We start from the raw sequence: 25,668 nt of genomic DNA, 5'->3' as shown, positions 1-25,668 counted from the left end.
GCTAAATATACATACCATTTGCTTCAATTTCATAAGTAAGGATCAACTTTATTTTACACTATATCAGAGTACAGATTTACAAACACTGCAATCGGAAACTTGCCAACCTTCGTCTCAGAAAGCAAACAAGCAAATGAAAGTTATCAACGTCCCAGGTGTCTCACATTTCAGTCGGTGGAGTGGGAGGGAAGCAAGTTACTTCCCACTCGCCTGCACATTTGGTTACAGCATGACAACTTCAACAATATCCAATGAAAATGAAATTACACAAGGAACTTCTTTTCCTTAAAAGAAACGGCTTACGTATCATTTTAAAAACAAAATTTTCTTACATAAAAGCATTGACATGAATTCCCTACATCCAAAATAGTAAACCAGAAAAATTTAACCAAGAACACCAAGAATGAGAGTGTTTCCCTTCAAGATTTTAAAAACTTGCAATATTAACGAATTTTAACTTCTGGACTAATACATTGTATTATCGATGAAAGGGCCGCGGTGCCACCACTCAATAGCTTTATCAGTTCCAAGTAGGACAAAGCCAAAGAGAAGTGGAACCAAAGCCCACATAAGAAAATTTTATTTCTTAACAGTCGACGGTATAAGCATCACGCGCCATGAAGGAGAAAACCCAGTAATGAAAAATAAAACATAAACTTGGCAATCGCCTCTCAAGTGCGCACATTATTATTTCAACTGGTGGAAAAGAAATCCTAGAACACAATTATTTTTGTGTATCCTCTTTCTTCTGTTGAATGAAAACCGCCTTCGAGAGGAGACCACCCAGTGAAGCTAAAATTTACATCATCGTCATGATCTCACCTCGAAGGAGATTCCGTGAACTTATATTTCAACTGGCACCATAATATAGTATTAACGGATAACCGAAATTATAAAGCCCGAAACATATAAAAATATTTGCAATCTGGCAAACTTGTATATTTGAAGGTAACGCACCATGGAGGAGAAAACCCAGTAATGAACAATGTAAACATTAAACTCGGATTTCTCCCCTCAGGTGTGTGCCATGAATTCTTGCTTAACGTTCGCCAAAGAAAAATTTTCAGCACGCCACAAACAACAATCGTAATTCGGCAAGATACAATTACTCGGGTGTTGACAAAAATGAGATCCGCTCTCGAGAGGAGACCACCCAGTGAGTTTTAATGTTAATCACTGTAATGAGCTCGCCTCCAAAGAGGTCCCAACACATTTCCTTTTAAAATAACATACTGAAAATTTTGATAAAACTACATTTAAACATAAACGAAAGTAAATAACGCAAAAATCTATCCACATCTGATGAATCCCTACTAAATATACGTACCATTTTCGTCTATTTCATAAGTAAGGATCAACTTTATCCTACACTATATCACAGTACAGATTTACAAACACTGCAATCGGAAACTTGCCAACCTTCGTCTCAGAAAGCAAACAAGCAAATGAAAGTTATCAACGTCCCAGGTGTCTCAAATTTCAGTCGGTGGAGTGGGAGGGAAACAAGTTACTTCCCACTCGCCAGCACATTTGGTTACAGCATGACAACTTCAACAATATCCAATGAAAATGAAATTACACAAGGAACTTCTTTTCCTTAAAAGAAACGGCTTACGTATCATTTTAAAAATATAATTTTCTTACATAAAAGCATTGACATGAATTCCCTACATCCAAAATAGTAAACCAGAAAAATGTAACCACGAACACCAAGAATGGGAGTGTTTCCCTTCAAGATTTTAAAAACTTGCAATATTAACGAATTTTAACATCTGGACTAATACATTGTATTATCGATGAAAGGGCCGCGGTGCCACCACTCAATAGCTTTATCAGTTCCAAATAGGACAAAGCCAAAGAGAAGTGGAACCAAAGCCCACATAAGAAAATTTTATTTCTTAACAATCGACGGTATAAGCATCACGCGCCATGAAGGAGAAAACCCAGTAATGAAAAATAAAACATAAACTTGGCAATCGCCTCTCAAGTGCGCACATTATTATTTCAACTGGTGGAAAAGAAATCCTAGAACACAATTATTTTTGTGTATCCTCTTTCTTCTGTTGAATGAAAACCGCCTTCGAGAGGAGACCACCCAGTGAAGCTAAAATTTACATCACCGTCATGATCTCACCTCGAAGGAGATTCCGTGAACTTATATTTCAACTGGCACCATAATATAGTATTAACGGATAACCGAAATTATAAAGCCCGAAACATATAAAAATATTTGCAATCTGGCAAACTTGTATATTTGAAGGTAACGCACCATGGAGGAGAAAACCCAGTAATGAACAATGTAAACATTAAACTCGGATTTCTCCCCTCAGGTGTGTGCCATGAATTATTGCTTAACGTTCGCCAAAGAAAAATTTTCAGCACGCCACAAACAACAATCGTAATTCGGCAAGATACAATTACTCGGGTGTTGACAAAAATGAGATCCGCTCTCGAGAGGAGACCACCCAGTGAGTTTTAATGTTAATCACTATAATGAGCTCGCCTCCAAAGAGGTCCCAACACATTTCCTTTTAAAATAACATACTGAAAATTTTGATAAAACTACATTTAAACATAAACGAAAGTAAATAACGCAAAAATCTATCCACATCTGATGAATCCCTACTAAATATACGTACCATTTTCGTCTATTTCATAAGTAAGGATCAACTTTATCCTACACTATATCACAGTACAGATTTACAAACACTGCAATCGGAAACTTGCCAACCTTCGTCTCAGAAAGCAAACAAGCAAATGAAAGTTATCAACGTCCCAGGTGTCTCAAATTTCAGTCGGTGGAGTGGGAGGGAAACAAGTTACTTCCCACTCGCCTGCACATTTGGTTACAGCATGACAACTTCAACAATATCCAATGAAAATGAAATTACACAAGGAACTTCTTTTCCTTAAAAGAAACGGCTTACGTATCATTTTAAAAATATAATTTTCTTACATAAAAGCATTGACATGAATTCCCTACATAGTAAACCAGAAAAATGTAACCACGAACACCAAGAATGGGAGTGTTTCCCTTCAAGATTTTAAAAACTTGCAATATTAACGAATTTTAACATCTGGACTAATACATTGTATTATCGATGAAAGGGCCGCGGTGCCACCACTCAATAGCTTTATCAGTTCCAAATAGGACAAAGCCAAAGAGAAGTGGAACCAAAGCCCACATAAGAAAATTTTATTTCTTAACAATCGACGGTATAAGCATCACGCGCCATGAAGGAGAAAACCCAGTAATGAAAAATAAAACATAAACTTGGCAATCGCCTCTCAAGTGCGCATATTATTATTTCAACTGGTGGAAAAGAAATCCTAGAACACAATTATTTCTGTGTATCCTCTTTCTTCTGTTGAATGAAAACCGCCTTCGAGAGGAGACCACCCAGTGAAGCTAAAATTTACATCATCGTCATGATCTCACCTCGAAGGAGATTCCGTGAACTTATATTTCAACTGGCACCATAATATAGTATTAACGGATAACCGAAATTATAAAGCCCGAAACATATAAAAATATTTGCAATCTGGCAAACTTGTATATTTGAAGGTAACGCACCATGGAGGAGAAAACCCAGTAATGAACAATGTAAACATTAAACTCGGATTTCTCCCCTCAGGTGTGTGCCATGAATTCTTGCTTAACGTTCGCCAAAGAAAAATTTTCAGCACGCTACAAACAACAATCGTAATTCGGCAAGATACAATTACTCGGGTGTTGACAAAAATGAGATCCGCTCTCGAGAGGAGACCACCCAGTGAGTTTTAATGTTAATCACTGTAATGAGCTCGCCTCCAAAGAGGTCCCAACACATTTCCTTTTAAGATAACATACTGAAAATTTTGATAAAACTACATTTAAACATAAACGAAAGTAAATAACGCAAAAATCTATCCACATCTGATGAATCCCTACTAAATATACGTACCATTTTCGTCTATTTCATAAGTAAGGATCAACTTTATCCTACACTATATCACAGTACAGATTTACAAACACTGCAATCGGAAACTTGCCAACCTTCGTCTCAGAAAGCAAACAAGCAAATGAAAGTTATCAACGTCCCAGGTGTCTCAAATTTCAGTCGGTGGAGTGGGAGGGAAACAAGTTACTTCCCACTCGCCTGCACATTTGGTTACTGCATGACAACTTCAACAATATCCAATGAAAATGAAATTACACAAGGAACTTCTTTTCCTTAAAAGAAACGGCTTACGTATCATTTTAAAAATATAATTTTCTTACATAAAAGCATTGACATGAATTCCCTACATCCAAAATAGTAAACCAGAAAAATTTAACCACGAACACCAAGAATGGGAGTGTTTCCCTTCAAGATTTTAAAAACTTGCAATATTAACGAATTTTAACTTCTGGACTAATACATTGTATTATCGATGAAAGGGCCGCGGTGCCACCACTCAATAGCTTTATCAGTTCCAAGTAGGACAAAGCCAAAGAGAAGTGGAACCAAAGCCCACATAAGAAAATTTTATTTCTTAACAGTCGACGGTATAAGCATCACGCGCCATGAAGGAGAAAACCCAGTAATGAAAAATAAAACATAAACTTGGCAATCGCCTCTCAAGTGCGCACATTATTATTTCAACTGGTGGAAAAGAAATCCTAGAACACAATTATTTTTGTGTATCCTCTTTCTTCTGTTGAATGAAAACCGCCTTCGAGAGGAGACCACCCAGTGAAGCTAAAATTTACATCATCGTCATGATCTCACCTCGAAGGAGATTCCGTGAACTTATATTTCAACTGGCACCATAATATAGTATTAACGGATAACCGAAATTATAAAGCCCGAAACATATAAAAATATTTGCAATCTGGCAAACTTGTATATTTGAAGGTAACGCACCATGGAGGAGAAAACCCAGTAATGAACAATGTAAACATTAAACTCGGATTTCTCCCCTCAGGTGTGTGCCATGAATTCTTGCTTAACGTTCGCCAAAGAAAAATTTTCAGCACGCCACAAACAACAATCGTAATTCGGCAAGATACAATTACTCGGGTGTTGACAAAAATGAGATCCGCTCTCGAGAGGAGACCACCCAGTGAGTTTTAATGTTAATCACTGTAATGAGCTCGCCTCCAAAGAGGTCCCAACACATTTCCTTTTAAAATAACATACTGAAAATTTTGATAAAACTACATTTAAACATAAACGAAAGTAAATAACGCAAAAATCTATCCACATCTGATGAATCCCTACTAAATATACGTACCATTTTCGTCTATTTCATAAGTAAGGATCAACTTTATCCTACACTATATCACAGTACAGATTTACAAACACTGCAATCGGAAACTTGCCAACCTTCGTCTCAGAAAGCAAACAAGCAAATGAAAGTTATCAACGTCCCAGGTGTCTCAAATTTCAGTCGGTGGAGTGGGAGGGAAACAAGTTACTTCCCACTCGCCTGCACATTTGGTTACAGCATGACAACTTCAACAATATCCAATGAAAATGAAATTACACAAGGAACTTCTTTTCCTTAAAAGAAACGGCTTACGTATCATTTTAAAAATATAATTTTCTTACATAAAAGCATTGACATGAATTCCCTACATCCAAAATAGTAAACCAGAAAAATGTAACCACGAACACCAAGAATGGGAGTGTTTCCCTTCAAGATTTTAAAAACTTGCAATATTAACGAATTTTAACATCTGGACTAATACATTGTATTATCGATGAAAGGGCCGCGGTGCCACCACTCAATAGCTTTATCAGTTCCAAATAGGACAAAGCCAAAGAGAAGTGGAACCAAAGCCCACATAAGAAAATTTTATTTCTTAACAATCGACGGTATAAGCATCACGCGCCATGAAGGAGAAAACCCAGTAATGAAAAATAAAACATAAACTTGGCAATCGCCTCTCAAGTGCGCACATTATTATTTCAACTGGTGGAAAAGAAATCCTAGAACACAATTATTTTTGTGTATCCTCTTTCTTCTGTTGAATGAAAACCGCCTTCGAGAGGAGACCACCCAGTGAAGCTAAAATTTACATCACCGTCATGATCTCACCTCGAAGGAGATTCCGTGAACTTATATTTCAACTGGCACCATAATATAGTATTAACGGATAACCGAAATTATAAAGCCCGAAACATATAAAAATATTTGCAATCTGGCAAACTTGTATATTTGAAGGTAACGCACCATGGAGGAGAAAACCCAGTAATGAACAATGTAAACATTAAACTCGGATTTCTCCCCTCAGGTGTGTGCCATGAATTATTGCTTAACGTTCGCCAAAGAAAAATTTTCAGCACGCCACAAACAACAATCGTAATTCGGCAAGATACAATTACTCGGGTGTTGACAAAAATGAGATCCGCTCTCGAGAGGAGACCACCCAGTGAGTTTTAATGTTAATCACTGTAATGAGCTCGCCTCCAAAGAGGTCCCAACACATTTCCTTTTAAAATAACATACTGAAAATTTTGATAAAACTACATTTAAACATAAACGAAAGTAAATAACGCAAAAATCTATCCACATCTGATGAATCCCTGCTAAATATACATACCATTTGCTTCAATTTCATAAGTAAGGATCAACTTTATTTTACACTATATCAGAGTACAGATTTACAAACACTGCAATCGGAAACTTGCCAACCTTCGTCTCAGAAAGCAAACAAGCAAATGAAAGTTATCAACGTCCCAGGTGTCTCACATTTCAGTCGGTGGAGTGGGAGGGAAGCAAGTTACTTCCCACTCGCCTGCACATTTGGTTACAGCATGACAACTTCAACAATATCCAATGAAAATGAAATTACACAAGGAACTTCTTTTCCTTAAAAGAAACGGCTTACGTATCATTTTAAAAACAAAATTTTCTTACATAAAAGCATTGACATGAATTCCCTACATCCAAAATAGTAAACCAGAAAAATTTAACCAAGAACACCAAGAATGAGAGTGTTTCCCTTCAAGATTTTAAAAACTTGCAATATTAACGAATTTTAACTTCTGGACTAATACATTGTATTATCGATGAAAGGGCCGCGGTGCCACCACTCAATAGCTTTATCAGTTCCAAGTAGGACAAAGCCAAAGAGAAGTGGAACCAAAGCCCACATAAGAAAATTTTATTTCTTAACAGTCGACGGTATAAGCATCACGCGCCATGAAGGAGAAAACCCAGTAATGAAAAATAAAACATAAACTTGGCAATCGCCTCTCAAGTGCGCACATTATTATTTCAACTGGTGGAAAAGAAATCCTAGAACACAATTATTTTTGTGTATCCTCTTTCTTCTGTTGAATGAAAACCGCCTTCGAGAGGAGACCACCCAGTGAAGCTAAAATTTACATCATCGTCATGATCTCACCTCGAAGGAGATTCCGTGAACTTATATTTCAACTGGCACCATAATATAGTATTAACGGATAACCGAAATTATAAAGCCCGAAACATATAAAAATATTTGCAATCTGGCAAACTTGTATATTTGAAGGTAACGCACCATGGAGGAGAAAACCCAGTAATGAACAATGTAAACATTAAACTCGGATTTCTCCCCTCAGGTGTGTGCCATGAATTCTTGCTTAACGTTCGCCAAAGAAAAATTTTCAGCACGCCACAAACAACAATCGTAATTCGGCAAGATACAATTACTCGGGTGTTGACAAAAATGAGATCCGCTCTCGAGAGGAGACCACCCAGTGAGTTTTAATGTTAATCACTGTAATGAGCTCGCCTCCAAAGAGGTCCCAACACATTTCCTTTTAAAATAACATACTGAAAATTTTGATAAAACTACATTTAAACATAAACGAAAGTAAATAACGCAAAAATCTATCCACATCTGATGAATCCCTACTAAATATACGTACCATTTTCGTCTATTTCATAAGTAAGGATCAACTTTATCCTACACTATATCACAGTACAGATTTACAAACACTGCAATCGGAAACTTGCCAACCTTCGTCTCAGAAAGCAAACAAGCAAATGAAAGTTATCAACGTCCCAGGTGTCTCAAATTTCAGTCGGTGGAGTGGGAGGGAAAGAAGTTACTTCCCACTCGCCTGCACATTTGGTTACAGCATGACAACTTCAACAATATCCAATGAAAATGAAATTACACAAGGAACTTCTTTTCCTTAAAAGAAACGGCTTACGTATCATTTTAAAAATATAATTTTCTTACATAAAAGCATTGACATGAATTCCCTACATCCAAAATAGTAAACCAGAAAAATGTAACCACGAACACCAAGAATGGGAGTGTTTCCCTTCAAGATTTTAAAAACTTGCAATATTAACGAATTTTAACATCTGGACTAATACATTGTATTATCGATGAAAGGGCCGCGGTGCCACCACTCAATAGCTTTATCAGTTCCAAATAGGACAAAGCCAAAGAGAAGTGGAACCAAAGCCCACATAAGAAAATTTTATTTCTTAACAATCGACGGTATAAGCATCACGCGCCATGAAGGAGAAAACCCAGTAATGAAAAATAAAACATAAACTTGGCAATCGCCTCTCAAGTGCGCACATTATTATTTCAACTGGTGGAAAAGAAATCCTAGAACACAATTATTTTTGTGTATCCTCTTTCTTCTGTTGAATGAAAACCGCCTTCGAGAGGAGACCACCCAGTGAAGCTAAAATTTACATCACCGTCATGATCTCACCTCGAAGGAGATTCCGTGAACTTATATTTCAACTGGCACCATAATATAGTATTAACGGATAACCGAAATTATAAAGCCCGAAACATTTAAAAATATTTGCAATCTGGCAAACTTGTATATTTGAAGGTAACGCACCATGGAGGAGAAAACCCAGTAATGAACAATGTAAACATTAAACTCGGATTTCTCCCCTCAGGTGTGTGCCATGAATTATTGCTTAACGTTCGCCAAAGAAAAATTTTCAGCACGCCACAAACAACAATCGTAATTCGGCAAGATACAATTACTCGGGTGTTGACAAAAATGAGATCCGCTCTCGAGAGGAGACCACCCAGTGAGTTTTAATGTTAATCACTATAATGAGCTCGCCTCCAAAGAGGTCCCAACACATTTCCTTTTAAAATAACATACTGAAAATTTTGATAAAACTACATTTAAACATAAACGAAAGTAAATAACGCAAAAATCTATCCACATCTGATGAATCCCTACTAAATATACGTACCATTTTCGTCTATTTCATAAGTAAGGATCAACTTTATCCTACACTATATCACAGTACAGATTTACAAACACTGCAATCGGAAACTTGCCAACCTTCGTCTCAGAAAGCAAACAAGCAAATGAAAGTTATCAACGTCCCAGGTGTCTCAAATTTCAGTCGGTGGAGTGGGAGGGAAACAAGTTACTTCCCACTCGCCTGCACATTTGGTTACAGCATGACAACTTCAACAATATCCAATGAAAATGAAATTACACAAGGAACTTCTTTTCCTTAAAAGAAACGGCTTACGTATCATTTTAAAAATATAATTTTCTTACATAAAAGCATTGACATGAATTCCCTACATAGTAAACCAGAAAAATGTAACCACGAACACCAAGAATGGGAGTGTTTCCCTTCAAGATTTTAAAAACTTGCAATATTAACGAATTTTAACATCTGGACTAATACATTGTATTATCGATGAAAGGGCCGCGGTGCCACCACTCAATAGCTTTATCAGTTCCAAATAGGACAAAGCCAAAGAGAAGTGGAACCAAAGCCCACATAAGAAAATTTTATTTCTTAACAATCGACGGTATAAGCATCACGCGCCATGAAGGAGAAAACCCAGTAATGAAAAATAAAACATAAACTTGGCAATCGCCTCTCAAGTGCGCATATTATTATTTCAACTGGTGGAAAAGAAATCCTAGAACACAATTATTTCTGTGTATCCTCTTTCTTCTGTTGAATGAAAACCGCCTTCGAGAGGAGACCACCCAGTGAAGCTAAAATTTACATCACCATCATGATCTCACCTCGAAGGAGATTCCGTGAACTTATATTTCAACTGGCACCATAATATAGTATTAACGGATAACCGAAATTATAAAGCACGAAACATATAAAAATATTTGCAATCTGGCAAACTTGTATATTTGAAGGTAACGCACCATGGAGGAGAAAACCCAGTAATGAACAATGTAAACATTAAACTCGGATTTCTCCCCTCAGGTGTGTGCCATGAATTCTTGCTTAACGTTCGCCAAAGAAAAATTTTCAGCACGCCACAAACAACAATCGTAATTCGGCAAGATACAATTACTCGGGTGTTGACAAAAATGAGATCCGCTCTCGAGAGGAGACCACCCAGTGAGTTTTAATGTTAATCACTGTAATGAGCTCGCCTCCAAAGAGGTCCCAACACATTTCCTTTTAAGATAACATACTGAAAATTTTGATAAAACTACATTTAAACATAAACGAAAGTAAATAACGCAAAAATCTATCCACATCTGATGAATCCCTACTAAATATACGTACCATTTTCGTCTATTTCATAAGTAAGGATCAACTTTATCCTACACTATATCACAGTACAGATTTACAAACACTGCAATCGGAAACTTGCCAACCTTCGTCTCAGAAAGCAAACAAGCAAATGAAAGTTATCAACGTCCCAGGTGTCTCAAATTTCAGTCGGTGGAGTGGGAGGGAAACAAGTTACTTCCCACTCGCCTGCACATTTGGTTACAGCATGACAACTTCAACAATATCCAATGAAAATGAAATTACACAAAGAACTTCTTTTCCTTAAAAGAAACGGCTTACGTATCATTTTAAAAATATAATTTTCTTACATAAAAGCATTGACATGAATTCCCTACATCCAAAATAGTAAACCAGAAAAATTTAACCACGAACACCAAGAATGGGAGTGTTTCCCTTCAAGATTTTAAAAACTTGCAATATTAACGAATTTTAACTTCTGGACTAATACATTGTATTATCGATGAAAGGGCCGCGGTGCCACCACTCAATAGCTTTATCAGTTCCAAGTAGGACAAAGCCAAAGAGAAGTGGAACCAAAGCCCACATAAGAAAATTTTATTTCTTAACAGTCGACGGTATAAGCATCACGCGCCATGAAGGAGAAAACCCAGTAATGAAAAATAAAACATAAACTTGGCAATCGCCTCTCAAGTGCGCACATTATTATTTCAACTGGTGGAAAAGAAATCCTAGAACACAATTATTTTTGTGTATCCTCTTTCTTCTGTTGAATGAAAACCGCCTTCGAGAGGAGACCACCCAGTGAAGCTAAAATTTACATCATCGTCATGATCTCACCTCGAAGGAGATTCCGTGAACTTATATTTCAACTGGCACCATAATATAGTATTAACGGATAACCGAAATTATAAAGCCCGAAACATATAAAAATATTTGCAATCTGGCAAACTTGTATATTTGAAGGTAACGCACCATGGAGGAGAAAACCCAGTAATGAACAATGTAAACATTAAACTCGGATTTCTCCCCTCAGGTGTGTGCCATGAATTCTTGCTTAACGTTCGCCAAAGAAAAATTTTCAGCACGCCACAAACAACAATCGTAATTCGGCAAGATACAATTACTCGGGTGTTGACAAAAATGAGATCCGCTCTCGAGAGGAGACCACCCAGTGAGTTTTAATGTTAATCACTGTAATGAGCTCGCCTCCAAAGAGGTCCCAACACATTTCCTTTTAAAATAACATACTGAAAATTTTGATAAAACTACATTTAAACATAAACGAAAGTAAATAACGCAAAAATCTATCCACATCTGATGAATCCCTACTAAATATACGTACCATTTTCGTCTATTTCATAAGTAAGGATCAACTTTATCCTACACTATATCACAGTACAGATTTACAAACACTGCAATCGGAAACTTGCCAACCTTCGTCTCAGAAAGCAAACAAGCAAATGAAAGTTATCAACGTCCCAGGTGTCTCAAATTTCAGTCGGTGGAGTGGGAGGGAAACAAGTTACTTCCCACTCGCCTGCACATTTGGTTACAGCATGACAACTTCAACAATATCCAATGAAAATGAAATTACACAAGGAACTTCTTTTCCTTAAAAGAAACGGCTTACGTATCATTTTAAAAATATAATTTTCTTACATAAAAGCATTGACATGAATTCCCTACATCCAAAATAGTAAACCAGAAAAATGTAACCACGAACACCAAGAATGGGAGTGTTTCCCTTCAAGATTTTAAAAACTTGCAATATTAACGAATTTTAACATCTGGACTAATACATTGTATTATCGATGAAAGGGCCGCGGTGCCACCACTCAATAGCTTTAACATACTGTTCCAAATAGGACAAAGCCAAAGAGAAGTGGAACCAAAGCCCACATAAGAAAATTTTATTTCTTAACAATCGACGGTATAAGCATCACGCGCCATGAAGGAGAAAACCCAGTAATGAAAAATAAAACATAAACTTGGCAATCGCCTCTCAAGTGCGCACATTATTATTTCAACTGGTGGAAAAGAAATCCTAGAACACAATTATTTTTGTGTATCCTCTTTCTTCTGTTGAATGAAAACCGCCTTCGAGAGGAGACCACCCAGTGAAGCTAAAATTTACATCACCGTCATGATCTCACCTCGAAGGAGATTCCGTGAACTTATATTTCAACTGGCACCATAATATAGTATTAACGGATAACCGAAATTATAAAGCCCGAAACATATAAAAATATTTGCAATCTGGCAAACTTGTATATTTGAAGGTAACGCACCATGGAGGAGAAAACCCAGTAATGAACAATGTAAACATTAAACTCGGATTTCTCCCCTCAGGTGTGTGCCATGAATTATTGCTTAACGTTCGCCAAAGAAAAATTTTCAGCACGCCACAAACAACAATCGTAATTCGGCAAGATACAATTACTCGGGTGTTGACAAAAATGAGATCCGCTCTCGAGAGGAGACCACCCAGTGAGTTTTAATGTTAATCACTGTAATGAGCTCGCCTCCAAAGAGGTCCCAACACATTTCCTTTTAAAATAACATACTGAAAATTTTGATAAAACTACATTTAAACATAAACGAAAGTAAATAACGCAAAAATCTATCCACATCTGATGAATCCCTGCTAAATATACATACCATTTGCTTCAATTTCATAAGTAAGGATCAACTTTATTTTACACTATATCAGAGTACAGATTTACAAACACTGCAATCGGAAACTTGCCAACCTTCGTCTCAGAAAGCAAACAAGCAAATGAAAGTTATCAACGTCCCAGGTGTCTCAAATTTCAGTCGGTGGAGTGGGAGGGAAGCAAGTTACTTCCCACTCGCCTGCACATTTGGTTACAGCATGACAACTTCAACAATATCCAATGAAAATGAAATTACACAAGGAACTCCTTTTCCTTAAAAGAAACGGCTTACGTATCATTTTAAAAACATAATTTTCTTACATAAAAGCATTGACATGAATTCCCTACAACCAAAATATTTAACCAGAAATATTTAACCAAGAACACCAAGAATGGGAGTGTTTCCCTTCAAGATTTTAAAAACTTGCAATATTAACGAATTTTAACTTCTGGACTAATACATTGTATTATCGATGAAAGGGCCGCGGTGCCACCACTCAATAGCTTTATCAGTTCCAAATAGGACAAAGCCAAAGAGAAGTGGAACCAAAGCCCACATAAGAAAATTTTATTTCTTAACAGTCGACGGTATAAGCATCACGCGCCATGAAGGAGAAAACCCAGTAATGAAAAATAAAACATAAACTTGGCAATCGCCTCTCAAGTGCGCACATTATTATTTCAACTGGTGGAAAAGAAATCCTAGAACACAATTATTTTTGTGTATCCTCTTTCTTCTGTTGAATGAAAACCGCCTTCGAGAGGAGACCACCCAGTGAAGCTAAAATTTACATCACCGTCATGATCTCACCTCGAAGGAGATTCCGTGAACTTATATTTCAACTGGCACCATAATATAGTATTAACGGATAACCGAAATTATCAAGCACGAAACATATAAACATATTTGCAATCTGGCAAACTTGTATATTTGAAGGTAACGCACCATGGAGGAGAAAACCCAGTAATGAACAATGTAAACATTAAACTCGGATTTCTCCCCTCAGGTGTGTGCCATGAATTCTTGCTTAACGTTCGCCAAAGAAAAATTTTCAGCACGCCACAAACAACAATCGTAATTCGGCAAGATACAATTACTCGGGTGTTGACAAAAATGAGATCCGCTCTCGAGAGGAGACCACCCAGTGAGTTTTAATGTTAATCACTATAATGAGCTCGCCTCCAAAGAGGTCCCAACACATTTCCTTTTAAAATAACATACTGAAAATTTTGATAAAACTACATTTAAACATAAACGAAAGTAAATAACGCAAAAATCTATCCACATCTGATGAATCCCTACTAAATATACGTACCATTTTCGTCTATTTCATAAGTAAGGATCAACTTTATCCTACACTATATCACAGTACAGATTTACAAACACTGCAATCGGAAACTTGCCAACCTTCGTCTCAGAAAGCAAACAAGCAAATGAAAGTTATCAACGTCCCAGGTGTCTCAAATTTCAGTCGGTGGAGTGGGAGGGAAACAAGTTACTTCCCACTCGCCTGCACATTTGGTTACAGCATGACAACTTCAACAATATCCAATGAAAATGAAATTACACAAGGAACTTCTTTTCCTTAAAAGAAACGGCTTACGTATCATTTTAAAAATATAATTTTCTTACATAAAAGCATTGACATGAATTCCCTACATCCAAAATAGTAAACCAGAAAAATGTAACCACGAACACCAAGAATGGGAGTGTTTCCCTTCAAGATTTTAAAAACTTGCAATATTAACGAATTTTAACATCTGGACTAATACATTGTATTATCGATGAAAGGGCCGCGGTGCCACCACTCAATAGCTTTATCAGTTCCAAATAGGACAAAGCCAAAGAGAAGTGGAACCAAAGTCCACATAAGAAAATTTTATTTCTTAACAATCGACGGTATAAGCATCACGCGCCATGAAGGAGAAAACCCAGTAATGAAAAATAAAACATAAACTTGGCAATCGCCTCTCAAGTGCGCACATTATTATTTCAACTGGTGGAAAAGAAATCCTAGAACACAATTATTTTTGTGTATCCTCTTTCTTCTGTTGAATGAAAACCGCCTTCGAGAGGAGACCACCCAGTGAAGCTAAAATTTACATCACCGTCATGATCTCACCTCGAAGGAGATTCCGTGAACTTATATTTCAACTGGCACCATAATATAGTATTAACGGATAACCGAAATTATAAAGCCCGAAACATATAAAAATATTTGCAATCTGGCAAACTTGTATATTTGAAGGTAACGCACCATGGAGGAGAAAACCCAGTAATGAACAATGTAAACATTAAACTCGGATTTCTCCCCTCAGGTGTGTGCCATGAATTATTGCTTAACGTTCGCCAAAGAAAAATTTTCAGCACGCCACAAACAACAATCGTAATTCGGCAAGATACAATTACTCGGGTGTTGACAAAAATGAGATCCGCTCTCGAGAGGAGACCACCCAGTGAGTTTTAATGTTAATCACTGTAATGAGCTCGCCTCCAAAGAGGTCCCAACACATTTCCTTTTAAAATAACATACTGAAAATTTTGATAAAACTACATTTAAACATAAACGAAAGTAAATAACGCAAAAATCTATCCACATCTGATGAATCCCTGCTAAATATACATACCATTTGCTTCAATTTCATAAGTAAGGATCAACTTTATTTTACACTATATCAGAGTACAGATTTACAAACACTGCAATCGGAAACTTGCCAACCTTCGTCTCAGAAAGCAAACAAGCAAATGAAAGTTATCAACGTCCCAGGTGTCTCAAATTTCAGTCGGTGGAGTGGGAGGGAAGCAAGTTACTTCCCACTCGCCTGCACATTTGGTTACAGCATGACAACTTCAACAATATCCAATGAAAATGAAATTACACAAGGAACTCCTTTTCCTTAAAAGAAACGGCTTACGTATCATTTTAAAAACATAATTTTCTTACATAAAAGCATTGACATGAATTCCCTACAACCAAAATATTTAACCAGAAATATTTAACCAAGAACACCAAGAATGGGAGTGTTTCCCTTCAAGATTTTAAAAACTTGCAATATTAACGAATTTTAACTTCTGGACTAATACATTGTATTATCGATGAAAGGGCCGCGGTGCCACCACTCAATAGCTTTATCAGTTCCAAATAGGACAAAGCCAAAGAGAAGTGGAACCAAAGCCCACATAAGAAAATTTTATTTCTTAACAGTCGACGGTATAAGCATCACGCGCCATGAAGGAGAAAACCCAGTAATGAAAAATAAAACATAAACTTGGCAATCGCCTCTCAAGTGCGCACATTATTATTTCAACTGGTGGAAAAGAAATCCTAGAACACAATTATTTTTGTGTATCCTCTTTCTTCTGTTGAATGAAAACCGCCTTCGAGAGGAGACCACCCAGTGAAGCTAAAATTTACATCACCGTCATGATCTCACCTCGAAGGAGATTCCGTGAACTTATATTTCAACTGGCACCATAATATAGTATTAACGGATAACCGAAATTATAAAGCACGAAACATATAAACATATTTGCAATCTGGCAAACTTGTATATTTGAAGGTAACGCACCATGGAGGAGAAAACCCAGTAATGAACAATGTAAACATTAAACTCGGATTTCTCCCCTCAGGTGTGTGCCATGAATTCTTGCTTAACGTTCGCCAAAGAAAAATTTTCAGCACGCCACAAACAACAATCGTAATTCGGCAAGATACAATTACTCGGGTGTTGACAAAAATGAGATCCGCTCTCGAGAGGAGACCACCCAGTGAGTTTTAATGTTAATCACTATAATGAGCTCGCCTCCAAAGAGGTCCCAACACATTTCCTTTTAAAATAACATACTGAAAATTTTGATAAAACTACATTTAAACATAAACGAAAGTAAATAACGCAAAAATCTATCCACATCTGATGAATCCCTACTAAATATACGTACCATTTTCGTCTATTTCATAAGTAAGGATCAACTTTATCCTACACTATATCACAGTACAGATTTACAAACACTGCAATCGGAAACTTGCCAACCTTCGTCTCAGAAAGCAAACAAGCAAATGAAAGTTATCAACGTCCCAGGTGTCTCAAATTTCAGTCGGTGGAGTGGGAGGGAAACAAGTTACTTCCCACTCGCCTGCACATTTGGTTACAGCATGACAACTTCAACAATATCCAATGAAAATGAAATTACACAAGGAACTTCTTTTCCTTAAAAGAAACGGCTTACGTATCATTTTAAAAATATAATTTTCTTACATAAAAGCATTGACATGAATTCCCTACATCCAAAATAGTAAACCAGAAAAATGTAACCACGAACACCAAGAATGGGAGTGTTTCCCTTCAAGATTTTAAAAACTTGCAATATTAACGAATTTTAACATCTGGACTAATACATTGTATTATCGATGAAAGGGCCGCGGTGCCACCACTCAATAGCTTTATCAGTTCCAAATAGGACAAAGCCAAAGAGAAGTGGAACCAAAGCCCACATAAGAAAATTTTATTTCTTAACAATCGACGGTATAAGCATCACGCGCCATGAAGGAGAAAACCCAGTAATGAAAAATAAAACATAAACTTGGCAATCGCCTCTCAAGTGCGCACATTATTATTTCAACTGGTGGAAAAGAAATCCTAGAACACAATTATTTTTGTGTATCCTCTTTCTTCTGTTGAATGAAAACCGCCTTCGAGAGGAGACCACCCAGTGAAGCTAAAATTTACATCACCGTCATGATCTCACCTCGAAGGAGATTCCGTGAACTTATATTTCAACTGGCACCATAATATAGTATTAACGGATAACCGAAATTATAAAGCCCGAAACATATAAAAATATTTGCAATCTGGCAAACTTGTATATTTGAAGGTAACGCACCATGGAGGAGAAAACCCAGTAATGAACAATGTAAACATTAAACTCGGATTTCTCCCCTCAGGTGTGTGCCATGAATTATTGCTTAACGTTCGCCAAAGAAAAATTTTCAGCACGCCACAAACAACAATCGTAATTCGGCAAGATACAATTACTCGGGTGTTGACAAAAATGAGATCCGCTCTCGAGAGGAGACCACCCAGTGAGTTTTAATGTTAATCACTGTAATGAGCTCGCCTCCAAAGAGGTCCCAACACATTTCCTTTTAAAATAACATACTGAAAATTTTGATAAAACTACATTTAAACATAAACGAAAGTAAATAACGCAAAAATCTATCCACATCTGATGAATCCCTGCTAAATATACATACCATTTGCTTCAATTTCATAAGTAAGGATCAACTTTATTTTACACTATATCAGAGTACAGATTTACAAACACTGCAATCGGAAACTTGCCAACCTTCGTCTCAGAAAGCAAACAAGCAAATGAAAGTTATCAACGTCCCAGGTGTCTCAAATTTCAGTCGGTGGAGTGGGAGGGAAGCAAGTTACTTCCCACTCGCCTGCACATTTGGTTACAGCATGACAACTTCAACAATATCCAATGAAAATGAAATTACACAAGGAACTCCTTTTCCTTAAAAGAAACGGCTTACGTATCATTTTAAAAACATAATTTTCTTACATAAAAGCATTGACATGAATTCCCTACAACCAAAATATTTAACCAGAAATATTTAACCAAGAACACCAAGAATGGGAGTGTTTCCCTTCAAGATTTTAAAAACTTGCAATATTAACGAATTTTAACTTCTGGACTAATACATTGTATTATCGATGAAAGGGCCGCGGTGCCACCACTCAATAGCTTTATCAGTTCCAAATAGGACAAAGCCAAAGAGAAGTGGAACCAAAGCCCACATAAGAAAATTTTATTTCTTAACAGTCGACGGTATAAGCATCACGCGCCATGAAGGAGAAAACCCAGTAATGAAAAATAAAACATAAACTTGGCAATCGCCTCTCAAGTGCGCACATTATTATTTCAACTGGTGGAAAAGAAATCCTAGAACACAATTATTTTTTTGTATCCTCTTTCTTCTGTTGAATGAAAACCGCCTTCGAGAGGAGACCACCCAGTGAAGCTAAAATTTACATCACCGTCATGATCTCACCTCGAAGGAGATTCCGTGAACTTATATTTCAACTGGCACCATAATATAGTATTAACGGATAACCGAAATTATCAAGCACGAAACATATAAACATATTTGCAATCTGGCAAACTTGTATATTTGAAGGTAACGCACCATGGAGGAGAAAACCCAGTAATGAACAATGTAAACATTAAACTCGGATTTCTCCCCTCAGGTGTGTGCCATGAATTCTTGCTTAACGTTCGCCAAAGAAAAATTTTCAGCACGCCACAAACAACAATCGTAATTCGGCAAGATACAATTACTCGGGTGTTGACAAAAATGAGATCCGCTCTCGAGAGGAGACCACCCAGTGAGTTTTAATGTTAATCACTGTAATGAGCTCACCTCCAAAGAGGTCCCAACACATTTCCTTTTAAAATAACATACTGAAAATTTTGATAAAACTACATTTAAACATAAACGAAAGTAAATAACGCAAAAATCTATCCACATCTGATGAATCCCTGCTAAATATACGTACCATTTGCTTCTATTTCATAAGTAAGGATCAACTTTATCCTACACTATATCACAGTACAGATTTACAAACACTGCAATCGGAAACTTGACAACTTTCGTCTCAGAGAGCAAACAAGCAAATGAAAGTTATCAACGTCCCAGGTATCTCAAATTTCAGTCGGTGGAGTGGGAGGGAAACAAGTTACTTCCCACTCGCCTGCACATTTGGTTACAGCATGACAACTTCAACAATATCCAATGAAAATGAAATTACACAAGGAACTTCTTTTCCTTAAAAGAAACGGCTTACGTATCATTTTAAAAATATAATTTTCTTACATAAAAGCATTGACATGAATTCCCTACATCCAAAATATTAAACCAGAAAAATTTAACCAAGAACACCAAGAATGGGAGTGTTTCCCCTCAAGATTTTAAAAACTTGCAATATTAACGAATTTTAACTTCTGGACTAATACATTGTATTATCGATGAAAGGGCCGCGGTGCCACCACTCAATAGCTTTATCAGTTCCAAATAGTACAAATCCAAAGAGAAGTGGAACCAAAGCCCACATAAGAAAATTTTATTTCTTAACAGTCGAGGGTATAAGCATCACGCGCCATGAAGGAGAAAACCCAGTAATGAAAAATAAAACATAAACTTGGCAATCGCCTCTCAAGTGCGCACATTATTATTTCAACTGGTGGAAAAGAAATCCTAGAACACAATTATTTCTGTGTATCCTCTTTCTTCTGTTGAATGAAAACCGCCTTCGAGAGGAGACCACCCAGTGAAGCTAAAATTTACATCACCGTCATGATCTCACCTCGAAGGAGATTCCGTGAACTTATATTTCAACTGGCACCATAACATAGTATTAACGGATAACCGAAATTATAAAGCACGAAACATATAAAAATATTTGCAATCTGGCAAACTTGTATATTTGAAGGTAACGCACCATGGAGGAGAAAACCCAGTAATGAACAATTTAAACATTAAACTCGGATTTCTCCCCTCAGGTGTGTGCCATGAATTCTTGCTTAACGTTCGCCAAAGAAAAATTTTCAGCACGCCACAAACAACAATCGTAATTCGGCAAGATACAATTACTCGGGTGTTGACAAAAATGAGATCCGCTCTCGAGAGGAGACCACCCAGTGAGTTTTAATGTTAATCACTGTAATGAGCTCGCCTCCAAAGAGGTCCCAACACATTTCCTTTTAAAATAACATACTGAAAATTTTGATAAAACTACATTTAAACATAAACGAAAGTAAATAACGCAAAAATCTATCCACATCTGATGAATCCCTACTAAATATACGTACCATTTTCGTCTATTTCATAAGTAAGGATCAACTTTATCCTACACTATATCACAGTACAGATTTACAAACACTGCAATCGGAAACTTGCCAACCTTCGTCTCAGAAAGCAAACAAGCAAATGAAAGTTATCAACGTCCCAGGTGTCTCAAATTTCAGTCGGTGGAGTGGGAGGGAAGCAAGTTACTTCCCACTCGCCTGCACATTTGGTTACAGCATGACAACTTCAACAATATCCAATGAAAATGAAATTACACAAGGAACTCCTTTTCCTTAAAAGAAACGGCTTACGTATCATTTTAAAAACATAATTTTCTTACATAAAAGCATTGACATGAATTCCCTACAACCAAAATATTTAACCAGAAATATTTAACCAAGAACACCAAGAATGGGAGTGTTTCCCTTCAAGATTTTAAAAACTTGCAATATTAACGAATTTTAACTTCTGGACTAATACATTGTATTATCGATGAAAGGGCCGCGGTGCCACCACTCAATAGCTTTATCAGTTCCAAATAGGACAAAGCCAAAGAGAAGTGGAACCAAAGCCCACATAAGAAAATTTTATTTCTTAACAGTCGACGGTATAAGCATCACGCGCCATGAAGGAGAAAACCCAGTAATGAAAAATAAAACATAAACTTGGCAATCGCCTCTCAAGTGCGCACATTATTATTTCAACTGGTGGAAAAGAAATCCTAGAACACAATTATTTTTTTGTATCCTCTTTCTTCTGTTGAATGAAAACCGCCTTCGAGAGGAGACCACCCAGTGAAGCTAAAATTTACATCACCGTCATGATCTCACCTCGAAGGAGATTCCGTGAACTTATATTTCAACTGGCACCATAATATAGTATTAACGGATAACCGAAATTATCAAGCACGAAACATATAAACATATTTGCAATCTGGCAAACTTGTATATTTGAAGGTAACGCACCATGGAGGAGAAAACCCAGTAATGAACAATGTAAACATTAAACTCGGATTTCTCCCCTCAGGTGTGTGCCATGAATTCTTGCTTAACGTTCGCCAAAGAAAAATTTTCAGCACGCCACAAACAACAATCGTAATTCGGCAAGATACAATTACTCGGGTGTTGACAAAAATGAGATCCGCTCTCGAGAGGAGACCACCCAGTGAGTTTTAATGTTAATCACTGTAATGAGCTCACCTCCAAAGAGGTCCCAACACATTTCCTTTTAAAATAACATACTGAAAATTTTGATAAAACTACATTTAAACATAAACGAAAGTAAATAACGCAAAAATCTATCCACATCTGATGAATCCCTGCTAAATATACGTACCATTTGCTTCTATTTCATAAGTAAGGATCAACTTTATCCTACACTATATCACAGTACAGATTTACAAACACTGCAATCGGAAACTTGACAACTTTCGTCTCAGAGAGCAAACAAGCAAATGAAAGTTATCAACGTCCCAGGTATCTCAAATTTCAGTCGGTGGAGTGGGAGGGAAACAAGTTACTTCCCACTCGCCTGCACATTTGGTTACAGCATGACAACTTCAACAATATCCAATGAAAATGAAATTACACAAGGAACTTCTTTTCCTTAAAAGAAACGGCTTACGTATCATTTTAAAAATATAATTTTCTTACATAAAAGCATTGACATGAATTCCCTACATCCAAAATATTAAACCAGAAAAATTTAACCAAGAACACCAAGAATGGGAGTGTTTCCCCTCAAGATTTTAAAAACTTGCAATATTAACGAATTTTAACTTCTGGACTAATACATTGTATTATCGATGAAAGGGCCGCGGTGCCACCACTCAATAGCTTTATCAGTTCCAAATAGTACAAATCCAAAGAGAAGTGGAACCAAAGCCCACATAAGAAAATTTTATTTCTTAACAGTCGAGGGTATAAGCATCACGCGCCATGAAGGAGAAAACCCAGTAATGAAAAATAAAACATAAACTTGGCAATCGCCTCTCAAGTGCGCACATTATTATTTCAACTGGTGGAAAATAAATCCTAGAACACAATTATTTCTGTGTATCCTCTTTCTTCTGTTGAATGAAAACCGCCTTCGAGAGGAGACCACCCAGTGAAGCTAAAATTTACATCACCGTCATGATCTCACCTCGAAGGAGATTCCGTGAACTTATATTTCAACTGGCACCATAACATAGTATTAACGGATAACCGAAATTATAAAGCACGAAACATATAAAAATATTTGCAATCTGGCAAACTTGTATATTTGAAGGTAACGCACCATGGAGGAGAAAACCCAGTAATGAACAATTTAAACATTAAACTCGGATTTCTCCCCTCAGGTGTGTGCCATGAATTCTTGCTTAACGTTCGCCAAAGAAAAATTTTCAGCACGCCACAAACAACAATCGTAATTCGGCAAGATACAATTACTCGGGTGTTGACAAAAATGAGATCCGCTCTCGAGAGGAGACCACCCAGTGAGTTTTAATGTTAATCACTGTAATGAGCTCGCCTCCAAAGAGGTCCCAACACATTTCCTTTTAAAATAACATACTGAAAATTTTGATAAAACTACATTTAAACATAAACGAAAGTAAATAACGCAAAAATCTATCCACATCTGATGAATCCCTACTAAATATACGTACCATTTTCGTCTATTTCATAAGTAAGGATCAACTTTATCCTACACTATATCACAGTACAGATTTACAAACACTGCAATCGGAAACTTGCCAACCTTCGTCTCAGAAAGCAAACAAGCAAATGAAAGTTATCAACGTCCCAGGTGTCTCAAATTTCAGTCGGTGGAGTGGGAGGGAAGCAAGTTACTTCCCACTCGCCTGCACATTTGGTTACAGCATGACAACTTCAACAATATCCAATGAAAATGAAATTACACAAGGAACTTCTTTTCCATAAAAGAAACGGCTTACGTATCATTTTAAAAACATAATTTTCTTACATAAAAGCATTGACATGAATTCCCTACATCCAAAATAGTAAACCAGAAAAATTTAACCAAGAACACCAAGAATGGGAGTGTTTCCCTTCAAGATTTTAAAAACTTGCAATATTAACGAATTTTATCTTCCGGACTAATACATTGTATTATCGATGAAAGGGCCGCGGTGCCACCACTCAATAGCTTTATCAGTTCCAAATAGGACAAAGCCAAAGAGAAGTGGAACCAAAGCCCACATAAGAAAATTTTATTTCTTAACAGTCGACGGTATAAGCATCACGCGCCATGAAGGAGAAAACCCAGTAATGAAAAATAAAACATAAACTTGGCAATCGCCTCTCAAGTGCGCACATTATTATTTCAACTGGTGGAAAAGAAATCCTAGAACACAATTATTTTTGTGTATCCTCTTTCTTCTGTTGAATGAAAACCGCCTTCGAGAGGAGACTACCCAGTGAAGCTAAAATTTACATCACCGTCATGATCTCACCTCGAAGGAGATTCCGTGAACTTATATTTCAACTGGCACCATAATATAGTATTAACGGATAACCGAAATTATAAAGCACGAAACATATAAAAATATTTGCAATCTGGCAAACTTGTATATTTGAAGGTAACGCACCATGGAGGAGAAAACCCAGTAATGAACAATGTAAACATTAAACTCGGATTTCTCCCCTCAGGTGTGTGCCATGAATTCTTGCTTAACGTTCGCCAAAGAAAAATTTTCAGCACGCCACAAACAACAATCGTAATTCGGCAAGATACAATTACTCGGGTGTTGACAAAAATGAGATCCGCTCTCGAGAGGAGACCACCCAGTGAGTTTTAATGTTAATCACTGTAATGAGCTCGCCTCCAAAGAGGTCCCAACACATTTCCTTTTAAAATAACATACTGAAAATTTTGATAAAACTACATTTAAACATAAACGAAAGTAAATAACGCAAAAATCTATCCACATCTGATGAATCCCTGCTAAATATACGTACCATTTGCTTCTATTTCATAAGTAAGGATCAACTTTATTTTACACTATATCAGAGTACAGATTTACAAACACTGCAATCGGAAACTTGCCAACCTTCGTCTCAGAAAGCAAACAAGCAAATGAAAGTTATCAACGTCCCAGGTGTCTCAAATTTCAGTCGGTGGAGTGGGATTGAAGCAAGTTACTTCCCACTCGCCTGCACATTTGGTTACAGCATGACAACTTCAACAATATCCAATGAAAATGAAATTACACAAGGAACTCCTTTTCCTTAAAAGAAACGGCTTACGTATCATTTTAAAAACATAATTTTCTTACATAAAAGCATTGACATGAATTCCCTACATCCAAAATATTAAACCAGAAAAAATTAACCAAGAACACCAAGAATGGGAGTGTTTCCCTTCAAGATTTTAAAAACTTGCAATATTAACGAATTTTAACTTCTGGACTAATACATTGTATTATCGATGAAAGGGCCGCGGTGCCACCACTCAATAGCTTTATCAGTTCCAAATAGGACAAAGCCAAAGAGAAGTGGAACCAAAGCCCACATAAGAAAATTTTATTTCTTAACAGTCGACGGTATAAGCATCACGCGCCATGAAGGAGAAAACCCAGTAATGAAAAATAAAACATAAACTTGGCAATCGCCTCTCAAGTGCGCACATTATTATTTCAACTGGTGGAAAAGAAATCCTAGAACACAATTATTTCTGTGTATCCTCTTTCTTCT

Source organism: Lepisma saccharinum, chromosome 17 (assembly GCF_977018435.1).
Source record: "Lepisma saccharinum chromosome 17, izLepSacc3.1, whole genome shotgun sequence".
In the NCBI taxonomy this organism is placed as follows: Eukaryota; Metazoa; Arthropoda; class Insecta; order Zygentoma; family Lepismatidae; genus Lepisma; species Lepisma saccharinum.
Note: the sequence above shows the minus strand (reverse complement) of the source record.